Here is a 12,740-nt window from a genome sequence, read left to right on the forward strand (position 1 = left end):
ATAAAGGGGATGGAGTGTCCAGTGGCATGCGGGAGCAACCCGCAGATCCAGCAGTTCGTAGCATTTGCAGCAAGGTTGTGTTGGTGCAACAGTTGCACGAAGGAATTGTTCCAAAATTCCTTGCGCCTTTCTCGGAGCTGAGGCGACAGGGAGATTAGGTGATGCTCTTTCATGGGGGTTGGTTGTGCAGTGGGCAGCAATGCCTCATGAGCCGGTGTGCTTTCCTCCAGAATCCAGAAGGAGGTCATGAGGAGGAGGCAGAAGAGGAAGACAATAAAGAGGGCGATTGTCTTTGATTTGTGGAAATTGTCAGTCTTTGGGTTTCTATAGTGGGTATTTCCTGTTGCTTCCATCATCTTCTTATCTGGCGCTTCCATCATCTTCTTATCTGGCGCTTCCATCATCTTCAAGGGGGCTCGGTAGCGGGCAGAACCACAGACTTCGTTTAGCTTCTCTCCCGGTAACCCTTGGTTGTGTTTAGGTCACCGTTCTGAGATTCAACTTAGTCCGTGGCCTACTTGGCCGAAGCTCCCTCCTTTCGACGCAGGAAATACCCTTCTCTGGTTGGCACAGTGGGGTCGGAGAATTTTGCAAGTTCAAGTGCCCCAGTATCGGGATAACAGTTCAATGTCGGTCGGTCTTTGATCAGGAGCTCTTCTTGGGCGTTGACGTTTTCGGTCGTGGCCAGGTTCGCAGAGACCTTCCGGCAATGATGTGCGTGCAGCCAGTGCCTCTTCCCCTCCACTCGAAGCGCCGTCCGTGTGGTAATCAGCACTTGCCAGGGGCCCGTCCACCGGGGTTCCAGACTCTTGGTCCGTTGGAAGTTTCGTATTAGAACGAAATCTCCCGGTTGGATGTCGTGGCTGGGGCCCCTGGAAGCATCGGGGATGGCCTGCTGCACCTGTTGATGAATGACAGACAACGTCTTAGTTAATTTGCACAAATAATCAGACAGTAGGACGTCCGGGACGTCATGAATGGAGGTTGGTTTGGGAGCAGTCCAGAGGTTCATCGGTCACCCGAATACAGCCTCGTAGGGGGTCAAATGGTGTTTGGTGGGAGTAGAGCGCATCAATAGCAAGGCCAAAGGGAGAGCGTCTGGCCATTTAAGTCCGGTGGTTGCCACTATTTTTGACAATTTCAACTTCAGTGTGGCATTATGGCGTTCCACCAGGCCGGCGGATTGGGGGTGGAAGACTGCGTGGAATCTCTGTTTCACCCCCAATCCCTTTAGGATTAGTTGGATAACCTCAGCTATGAAGTGGGGGCCATTGTCCCTCCATAAAATTCGACAAAGGCCATAGCGAGGAAAGAATTCCTTCAGTAGTACTTTGGCAGTAGTCATGGCAGTGTTGTCACGGGTTGGATAGGCCTCTACCCATTTGCTGAAGGCACATACGATGACTAGTACATACTTCAAGCTTTGGCATCTCTCTAGTTGGATGTAGTCCATCTGAAGAACCTCAAAGGGGTGATTGGGGGTCCCAAACCCTCCCCGGGGTACCACAGTTCCTTTCCCGGGGTTGTGTTGCAGACAGATAAGGCACTGCTGGACTAGGCGTCTGGCTGAGTCGGGGATTTTGTCGTTGTGCCAGACTTTGGAAATGAGTTCAATGTGTGCGGGGGAATGAGCCATTGTCAATATGGGGATCAGGTATGAGTCAGGTAGCAACCATTTGTTGGCATCTTTTGTTCGCCAGCAGCCCTCATCATCCTTCAAACCCACCCTGGCCCACTTAGTCAGTTCGTGTGGGGTACTGGCCGACTGGATGTCTCTGATCATTTCCCTTGCGTCAGTCCATTTCTCTGCTTGTGACCTGGTCACATACATGCGTGTTACCGTCCTATTTTCAGCTGTGGTTCGTGCAGTGATGTCGGCCAGTGCATTCCCTTGTCCGACTAAGTCTGTCACCCTTTTGTGTGCCTGGCATTTGATCACTGCTAGTCGTTTGGGGAGGAGAACTGCTTCAATCAGGGCAGAAACCAGATCTCCGTGAAGGATAGGGGTGCCGTGGGACGTCAGGAATCCCCTCTCCCTCCACAGGAGCCCAAAATGGTGAACCACCCCGAAGGCATACTGGCTGTCTGTATATACGTTCGCGGTGGTTCCTGTGGCTATGATGCATGCCCGTGTGAGGGCTATCAGCTCTGCTGCCTGGGCAGATCGTTGCGTGATGCAGGCTGTTTCAACTACTGTTCGGGCTGTCGTTACTGCATAGGCAGCTGAAGTGGTGCCGTCTGGGAGTTTGATGCATGAGCCGTCTACCCATATCTCTCCATCTGGGTCAGTGAAAGCAGTGTCTCGGAGGTCAACTCTACTCCTAGTTTGTTCGTCCGTGAGGGTCACACAGTCGTGTATGGGAGGAACGTCGGGGTCATTTTCAGGCAGGGGCAGTAAGGTGGCATGATTCAAAGTCGTGCATCTCTTTAGTGTGATGTGGGCTGCAAGTAGCGTCAGTTCGTACCCCGTCAGTCGTGCGCTAGTCAAATGTTGAGTCTTGGTTTGGTTCAGAAGGGTGTCGACAGCATGGGGTACTAATACAGTGAGGGAGTTTGTAAGTACAATTCCTTCGCTCTGGCGGATAGAGACAGCAGCGGCAGCTACCGCTCGAAGGCAGGCAGGCAAAGCTCTGGCTACAGGATCAAGAGTGGCGGAGAAGTAGGCACAAGGGCGCTGCTTAGGACCTATAGACTGAGTCAGGACAGACAATGCACACCCCTCCCTTTCGTGGGTGAAGAGGGAGAAGGGTTTGGAGTAATCCGGGGTTCCCAGGACAGGCGCTGAACAGAGGGCATCTCGCAATTCCTTAAAGGATGCTTGACACTCAGGGGTCTAAGGGAGCGGGAAGGGGGGCATCTTTGGTTAATAGGGCAAGTAGGGGTTTTACAATGAGGCTAAAATTAGGTAACCACTGTCTGCAAAAAGAGGTTAGGCCAACCAAAGAGCGAACTTGCTTTTGTGTTTTTGGGATGGGGGTGTCTAGGATGGTTTGGATTCCGTCAGGTGTGAGTTTCCTCCCTTCTTTGGACAGGAGATGGCCTAGGTATGTCACTTGTGGCTGGCAGAACTGCAATTTCTTTTTGGAAACTTTATGGCCATTTTCTGCAAGAAAGTGTAGGAGTTGGACAGAGGCTGTTATTGCAAGTGGGGTGGTGTCGGCCGCCAAAAGGATATCATCGACATATTGGATCAACTCCACTCCATCTGGTAGCTGGAAGGCGTCCAGCTGTCTTTTGAGGGCCTGGCTGTAAATGCTGGGGCTTTCAGTGTACCCCTGGGGAGCTCTACAAAATCGGTACGAGCGGGATTTTAAGGTGAAGCCGAAGAGGTAACGGCTGTCTGGATGGATGGGGATAGAGAAAAATGCATTCTTGAGGTCGATAACAGTGAAGGTGGTGGCAGTGGACGGGATGAGGGTCAGAATGGTGGTGATATCTGAGACTACGGGGTATTGGGGTACAACCACTTTGTTAATTTCTCGCAGGTCGATGATGAAGCGGTATGCTTTCTCATCTCCTTCGCCTTGCTTCTTAACAATAGGTAGGATTGGGCTGTTGCAGACATTGCTGACCACCTCTTCAACCACTCCTGCATCTACCAGAGACTGAATGATCGTTACCAGTGCCTTCTCGCCCTCGGGGGATATCCGATATTGTGGGAGTTTTGGGAGCATAGCGTCCTGTCTTACAGTTATGTGAATGGGGTCAATCATCATTCGTCCCACATCAGAGTCATTTTTGGCCCATAGGTACGAAGGCAGGGTATCAAGCATGGACAGGTCAGCATCAGTTATGGGGCACATGCGTAGTGCAGGGCAATATTTGGGTATGTCTGGGTTGTCGTACAGGATGACTCGGATTCCGTCTGGGGAACACCTGATGGTGGCTCGAAAATGTTTCAGTAAGTCAATGCCCATAATGGCATCAGGGGAGTTGGAGGAGAGCAGAAATGTTGTGTCAGTGGTGTTGTTTTCTAGGTCAAAGGTGATAGGTACGGACAGGGGGTTAGTGGAGGGCGTCCCATCGAAACCTATCGATGTAATGTGTGAGCCAGACAAGGGTGCCCTTGGAATCAGTCGTTTCGATAACACACTACGTGTCGCCCCAGTGTCTACCAAAAATGGAGACTCTGTACCCAGGACCTTAGCGGTGACATAAGGGCCTTGCTGGTCAACACAGAGCTCGACTGGATCCCTCCCTTGCCCCTGGCAGTCCTATGCAAAATCGGGGGCATTCTCACCGTCGGATAGTTGATATTGGTTCTGTAGGGGGCGGTCAAATGTGTTCAATCTCCCTGATCTGTCATTACGGTGTCGTTTGTGTGCCCTCGTCCTTGTCCTCTATTTCTCGGACCACCCGCCACATCCCTGGGGTCCCTATTTCTGTTCATTTCTAGCAGAACCGGACACTGGGATTTCCAATGGCCGAATCCTTTGCAGAAGGCGCATTGGTCATTGCTAATGTCCCTACGTCCAGTGTGGGGTGTTGGGGTGTGATCTTTAGGAGGTAGATTTCTGGGGGTAGTCGACTGGTAGTTCCCCCTTTGGTGTTCCCGTCCCACCGCTATACCTTGTATCTGGGCTATCATCACCCTTTCTTTTAAATCTTTCTTCTTTTTCTCGGACGCCCTATCATTCTCATTCTTTTGGTGCTCGTAATACTGAGCCATCTGAAGGATAGCCGCGGGTTTGGAAGCCCCCCAACTACTCTCACTCGTTTGCAATTTTTGGGAGACCTCTTGTGATAGGCCATTTACATAATTTTGTACAAACAGGTGCTGTCCGGTCGCGGTGGTCATGTCTTGGCCACTGTAGTCGGAGAACACTGTCTCGAATCGGGAGAAGTATTCTGACACATCTTCCTGGGGTTTCTGACGACAGGCCGTGACTATCGACCAATCTACCTTTTTCTCCGGGATCAGTGTCTTTAACTTCTGAACTAATTTGTCTGGGAGTTCTAGTATGTCCTTTACTGGTTTCCTTCCAGGCTCTCGCTGTCTATCTAGTTTACCGAGTTGGTCCCAGGTATGTCCAAACAGATCCGTGTGGTCAGCCTTCCGGATTTGCTTCCACACGTCAGCTGGCAGGCATAACCCGAAGAACAAGTCAATGTCCGCTAAAGTCATTATCGTCGAACCCAAGGCTGTGCCTAATTCAGTATAGAATGCTGTCAGGTTCTTTCTTAAATCGGGCAGGGTTTGTTTAAAGGTTAGGATATCTTGTCGGTCCCATGGTTGGTAGACCCAATTGTACACAACCCTTCCTTTTGCATCTGCGTGATTAATATCATCGCTAGTTCCCTGGCCACGCGGCGGGATCCAGTAAGGGGCCGCCTCTCTGATGGGCATCATAGTGTTGGCTACTTCTACTGAGGTCGTTTCGGGGACTGTAACCTTGCCTTCTGGTTTTTGTTCCGTGAGGTGGCGGAAGACCTCAAGCATCTGCATGAAGAGTTCCGTCGCCTCACGTTCAGTCCCATCTCCAACATCAATCTTCCTAGACAGCGTTGTTAGTTTAGCGGGGCCCTTACTTTGATACCTATCCTCATATGCGTTCAGGGTGTGGTAGCTAAATCGCAAAATGAAATGCTGTCTGTGGCTGTCGGCATGTGAATTATATATGTTCATTGTGTATTCTTCGCTCTCCCTTCGTTCTACTAATGTCTTTGCTATTTTGTCAATCCCATCCCGCTCATCTTTGCTCAACCTATTTGGTCTAGCTGGTGGTTGCTTGCTAGCCTCGGGGTCATCTGGCGATGTTGTTAATGTGGCTGGTGCGGAGGCCGTGAGGGCTGGTGCACTAGCGCTGAGGTCACTTTCGCTCGCACTCGGGGCTTGCAAGCTTTGTTGGCAGGGGGCATATGGAGGGGGCATTTAGATGATTGGGGGACCTAGCAGTAACTCATCGTTCGTCCGTTGTTTGGAGGGCAATTCAGGGTAGAGCGCAGAGGGGGTCCTAATAGGGCATTGACCTGTCGACCCTGATTCTTGGTTTTGTGCAGCTTCTTTTCTTTCTTTTATTTCTTCTTCTAGTTGCTTAGCGGCTAGGTGGGCTGCCTTTCGTAATTCTTTCCCTATTTTTGCTTCTTCCCTTTTCTTCCGTTGTTCCGTTTCTTTACGCCACATGCCAATACTATCGAGCATAGTGGGCGTGGTCTTATTTTTCTGGAGCGCTATTTCCAATGTTTTTATTTTATTTTCATCAAAGGAACCTATCAGTGGCCACTGACTTTCGGGGTTCTTCTTTGTATATTTATGCCATAGCTTAGTATAAGCTATAGCGACTAGTCCATGCTTAGTGAACATGTCCTTATTAGGGGTGCCCTCCAGTGGAGCTGGATGATTCATCTCTAATAAGCGGTCCGGGCTGTACAGGCTACCAATCAGTGGGGAGAAGATAGGCATGAAGGGTTACAACGGGGACAAAGGTCTGCACTACCTATCTTATCACGGCGGACAAAGACTAGACAGAATACTTCTATTCTACGTTGTTTGTAGGCCGTGAATACCTCAAAAGAACCAATACCGAACACTTAATGTACGGTCAATCAAACAAACAATGGGGAGAATAAGTGGGTACGACGTGTTAAAGTTTTGCGTTACCCACTCTTTCTCTACCTGCAAAGAGAGACCTTGTTCTTCCCTGTTTGCAGACAGAGAATCTCCAGACAACAATCCACGAACGACAGTTCGGGAAAACAGTGGGGGAGGAAGATAGGCACGACGGATTACAATGGGGACAAAAGTCTGCGTTACCTATCCTTCACTGCTTGCAAAGAGAAAGCCTGTTGTTTTCTCCGTTTGCAGACGGTGAATCTCCAGAGGTATCAATAAAGCGTAATACTAGTATTATCCAAAGCAAACAATCATTTCTTAGTTTGTCATGTTTACACGACCTTACCCGGACCGCATGGACGGTTTCCTGTCTTCTGAATCCAGCGCCCGATCGTCCTCTCTTCTTCGTGATGTTCGTGGCACTCCTGATGGTTCCCAGTCAGGACCGTAGATCACTCGAGAGAGGTCTGTTCGGAACTAGTGAAGGTCGGATGATCGGCTGTCAGACGAGGGTCTATCGGACACGAGCTCTCCCGATCGTTGCAGTCGTTCACTCTGTCGTCGGGACCTCTCCCACTGGATCTACGTGTCGCTGATGGGCCCCACGCTTTGGGACGCCAATTGTGGAATAAGGGTAGGGCTATGACCTTTTCAAGATTTGCCCGGCGCTAACCGCCTTTGTACCATTCAATTTATCAAGCAATGAGGCAGGCGCCGGAGACCAGAAGGCAGGAAACAGAAGTTTTATTCTGACGGAGCAGAACACATCAGATCAGACAACAAGGTATCGTCTCGAGGTGCTCTAACAGCCTCTCTGAGGCCTGGCCTCTTATACCCTGGTTTATGACATGTCAGCATTCTTTATTGCATAAAAGACTCTTTAAACTTATGAAATGACGTCCCCATAATCCTCGTGTCAATCCACCCCCCACATACATCCACAATAGAGGTCCTCACCCTGCTGATAACAGGAGGGGGCTATCACGCGGCTGAGTGTTCCGCCGATTCTTAGGATGTGCGCGCCTGATCGTATCCCATGGGGTGGGGAGGTCATGATCAATAGTGGATCCTTTGAAGAGGAGCGACTCCATACAATAAGGGGCAGTAAACGGTATCTCCCGGCTTAGGCGCTGGCCTCGGACCTGTGTGGACAGTCGGACTCGGGGCAGGGGTCATCAAAGGAGTGGTATTCATGCCGCGTGGACAATTGAGCGCGGAGGGAAGGTTTATCAACAGAGGGGCATTCATGGAAGGAGAGGAGGTGCTGGTCAGGCGCGGGCGTGACTCCCAAGGACAGGGGCATGCAGGAGGAGAAGGGTTATGCTCATGTGAGGGAGGGAGGGGGAGCCAGGGTGCGCGGAGGGTGCTTGTAGGGTCAGAGGAGCGCGCTGGCGATCGATCGTGGACAGGGAGACCATGATACCTAAAATGGTTATCGTGCGCGTTGTACGTGGGTGACAAGCTGGCGCAGATGATGTTCAGCTCGTAAACTAAAATTCCACAAGGGCCTGGTGTAGAGTTTATAAGACCGGCTACTGCTTCATAAACATGACAGATATCCTGTTTGCCATAGGAAACAATGCAATTGTATTACAGCTGATGGGATATCTGTTATGTTTGTGGAGGAGCAACCCATCTGCCAAATTCTAAATCAGGTCCTAAGACATCATTTAGTTGTCGCTATATACCCCCTTCTGTACCGAATGTACTGTAGGTAGCGCCTAGATACCCCAGTGTATTAGTTGCGCTTTATAAATGTATCATCATCATCATCATGAAAGGGTGGGCTCAGCGTTTATTACACCACTGCATGCTAACACTCATTTTTTAGGCTAAAAATGAAAACTGTGCATTTGTTTTACCTTTTTTCAGACTAAAACGTCATTTTACACCGTCTCCCACTGCACCCTAGCCACTAGACTCCATGACGCTGGTAGCCGAGACAAGGCCCTCAACTGGATCCACTCCTTCCTCACTGGCAGAACACAATGGGTTAGACTCCCACAATACCTTTTGAAAGCGACAGACATCAGCTGTGGAGTACCCCAGGGCTCCTCCCTCAGCCCCACCCTCTTCAACGTCTACATGACCCCCCTCACAGCCATCATCAGAAACCACGGGCTCAACATAGTCTCCTACGCCGACTACACCCAGCTGATCCTCTACCTCACCAAAGAACCCACCGACGCCAGGAACAACTTCCACAAAGAAATGAAAGCCGTCACCGCCTGTTAGAAGTCCAGCTGCCTGAAGATCAACAAGACAGAATTCCTCCTGTGAGCTTTCCCCCTCTGCTTGGTACGACTCCTGGTGGCCCTCTGCTCTAGGAAGTCCCCTACCCCCACGAACCACGCCCAAAACGGCAGCATCATACTGAATTCCACTCTCACAATGGACCGCAAGATAAACACCCTCTCCTCTGCCTGCTTCAACACACTCTGCCTGCTTCAAAAGACCTTTAGATGGATCCCCCTGAATCCAAAAAGACATTAACCCATGCCCTCTTCAGCAGCAGACTGGACTATGGCAACACATTCTACGCCGGCGTCACCCAGAAATCCTCCGAAAACTCCAGAATGTCCAGAACGCCACAGCAAGACTAATCATCAACATCTCCCGCCGCAGCCATATCACTTAACACTCCACGACCTCCACTGGCTCCCAGTTAACAGAAGAATAACCTTCAAACTCCTCACCCACGCATAAAGGCACTTCACAACAACAGACCCGCATATCAGAATCACCGCCTCTCATCCCACGTACCGAACAGACACCTCTGCTCCACCCAGCTTTCCCTGTCTACCGTCCCATGAATCTGCAAGACCAAAACCGGAGGAATATTGTAATGGCGGGCTCCGCTCGCGTTGCCGTCTTCTCGTGGGTTTGGCTCGTGGGTTCGATCTCTGTCCACCTCACGAGCCAAAGCCCGAGCCTAGTGTGTTTACTTTTAAGAATATGTATACACGTGCCACGGCCCGTGTATACCCTGTTGTGCTTTGAATTACTTCCCTCGCGCATGGACGGCTGAGTCTTTCCGTTTGCCATTGTAACCATCGGCTTCACGGAGACCAGACGTCCATGACGGGTGGAGTCATCTTTGAGAAGAATAAATTCACTTACCTGAATCTACTGCCTCACCTACCTTTATTACATATTTTGGCGACGAGCGGGAGACTCCACCCCACCCACGCTGACCTTTTTTCCGGATTCAGCACTTCGTCAATTTCGTGTGATGTCATTGGTCGGATGAAACTACCAATCATCGGAGTCGCCCTTCCAAATTTCGTCTTTAAGCGACTCCTATTGGGCAGTTACAATCACCTTTCTTCTCGATCAGCCTCATTGGATGTTCCTGTTAACAACAACTTTATTGAGGTATCGATGAAGACTGAAGACACGACAAGGTACTGTGTTGATTGAAAGTATTTATTTAACGAGAACCCCATTAAAGTTGGGAAGTTACCTACCTTTAAAACTGATTTACCTATTGCTGTAATTGATGATCATAACGCAAAGGTTCAAGAAATTTTGGCAGAATTTAAACCTGTATTCATGGAAACGGTAGGGAGTGTCAAAGGATTTGAGCATAAGATTAGACTGATACCCGGGGCACAACCAGTTAGTCATAAAGTTAGAGCTGTCCCACTGAGTGTCAGATCTGAATTAAAAATGATGTTGGATGATTTGTGTAAACAAGGTATCATTTCCCCCATCAATTCTTCACAATGGGTCGCACCAATTGTAGTCGCACGCAAAAAGACTGGGGAAATTAGATTATGTGCGGACTTACGCTCATTAAATAAGAACATTATTGTTGACTGTCACCCGCTACCGAGAATCCACGAGCTTCTGGCTAACATAGGCGACGCTAAATGGTTTTCTTTGATCGATCTGAGGTCAGCGTACCATCAGGTGTCGTTAGCGAAGGAATCCCAAGAACTTACCTCTTTTATTACTCCTTTTGGAGCTTTCAAATTCCTTCGCCTCCCTTTTGGGTTAGCGTCTGCTGGAAGCGTTTTCCAGAAGCTGATGGATGTGATGTTTCAAGGCATAGCGGGTGTGCAGGCATACCTTGATGACATCCTGATTTTTGCCAAATCATTAAATGAACACGACGTTATTCTTAGAAATGTGCTTTCAATTTTAATGTCTAGGAACATGACTGTTCGCGCAGACAAATGCAAGTTTGCAGTTAACAAAATTGATTATCTAGGGCATACAGTATCGGACCAAGGTATCACTCCCAAGTTTTCAGTCATTAGAGCCATTGAAGACGCAAAACCTCCTCCTGATAAGGATGCCTTACGGTCCTTCCTAGGACTTGCAGAATATTATGCAAGGTTTGTCCAGTCGTATTCCCAAATAGTGGAACCTTTGAGAAAGCTTTTGAGGAAAGGGTCTAGTTTCGTTTGGACGCAAGAGTTAGACAAGGTTTTTTGTGAGATCAAGAAGATGATCGTTTCTGCTAAAGCCATACATGCCTTCAGAGAAGATGCCACCTCAGTTATCACTGTAGATGCGAGTATTTCTGGTCTAGGGGCAGTTCTTACACAAAAGGTGAATGGTCAGGAACAAACTGTGGCATTTGCATCTAGAGCACTCAAAGAGTTCGAACAGAGATACAGCACTATCGAAAGGGAAGCTCTAGCTTGTGCTTGGGCGGTCCACAAGTTTAAAATGTACATTTGGGGTAGAAGATTTGAGTTGGTCACTGATCACAAGCCACTAATTTACATCTTTGATAAATCCAGTTCAACGTCCATGTCAGCTAGACTGATGAGATTAGTCTCGAAATTACAAGAGTTCAATTTTTGTGTTAAGCATATAGTTGGTGGCAAGAATTTTCGGGCTGATTGCCTATCTAGAATGGCTATGGAGAAGGACGATGAGGAGGATTTTCTTGTAGAGGACGTCGAATGTGTTACCTTTGTGGATGCAGTGGATGAAGTTAGTGATGTGATTTCTGAGGGCGATTGGAAGGAAGCCACCGCTTTAGACAATGTGTTGTTAAAAGTGATAGAATTTACCACACGGTGTTGGCCTGAACCGAGAAGTCTGAATGGCGATCTACGCAGTTTTGCTCAAATTTCTGAGGAACTGTCTGTTGAGAACGGTGTAGTACGAAGAGGTGAGAAATTTGTCCCTCCTTTTAAACTGCGGGAGCCTATTATTAATAAGGCTCATCAAGGACATCTGGGGACAACTAAAACCTCTATGCGCATTAAGCAACACTATTGGTGGCCCTCAATTGATGTCCAAGTTAAAAATTTGATTGACTCGTGCCCGGAGTGTTTATTATCCGATAAACATTGGCGCACACTGAAAGTTCCCCTGCATCCCACGGATTTTCCTAACTCTCCCTGGGAGAAAGTTGGGGTGGACTTTTCGGGACCATATTCCATTCTTCAGCAGGAGAATAAGTACATTATTCTTTTGGTGGACTATTTTTCAAAGTGGATGTACTTTGATTTTGTTAAGACTCCTGATACAGATTCCACAATAACCTTTCTCAAGAGGGTGTTTGATTTGGAAGGTTCCCCTAAGTTCGTTGTCACAGATAACGGAACTCACTTTGTTTCGGATAAAATGTCCAAGTTTTTGAAACAATTAGACATCAAACAACTCAAAGTTTCCCTTTATTCACCAGCTTCGAATGGTCTTGTCGAGAGGGGGAATAAAGTGATCAAAGAGGGTGTTCAGACAGCGATTTCTTGTGGTTACAATGTGGTTGAATTTGTAAAGCAAAAAGTATGGCATTATAATACTTCCCCTCATTGCGTGACTGGGGTCTCCCCGTTTTCCTTACTGAGAGGTAGAGAGAATCGTTCTGTCCTGTTCCCTTCCTGGCTGCATCAGGACTCCGCTGGTAAAACTATCGATTTGGATTCTGTTAGGAAGTCTGTTCTAGAAAAACAGAGCCAAATGAAATTACAGTTTGATGGTACCACAGATGGTAAATTGGTGGACCTGCTAGTTGGCGATTGGGTTTTAATCAAGAATCCAGGTAGGGTAGTTAAAGGACGCTCAAAATTTTTTGCACCCATCCAGGTAATTAAAGTGAGTAAGGGGGCAGCCTTTTTGGGGAAAAAGGGTTGGTGGAACAAACGCCAGCTTGTGAAAGTCTCTGACCACCAAGCAGAGATTATCAAAGGAAAGAAGCATAATGGTAACCCCGGTAATTTGGATT

Source organism: Lissotriton vulgaris, chromosome 3_1, assembly GCF_964263255.1.
Source record: "Lissotriton vulgaris chromosome 3_1, aLisVul1.2, whole genome shotgun sequence".
NCBI lineage: Eukaryota > Metazoa > Chordata > Amphibia > Caudata > Salamandridae > Lissotriton > Lissotriton vulgaris.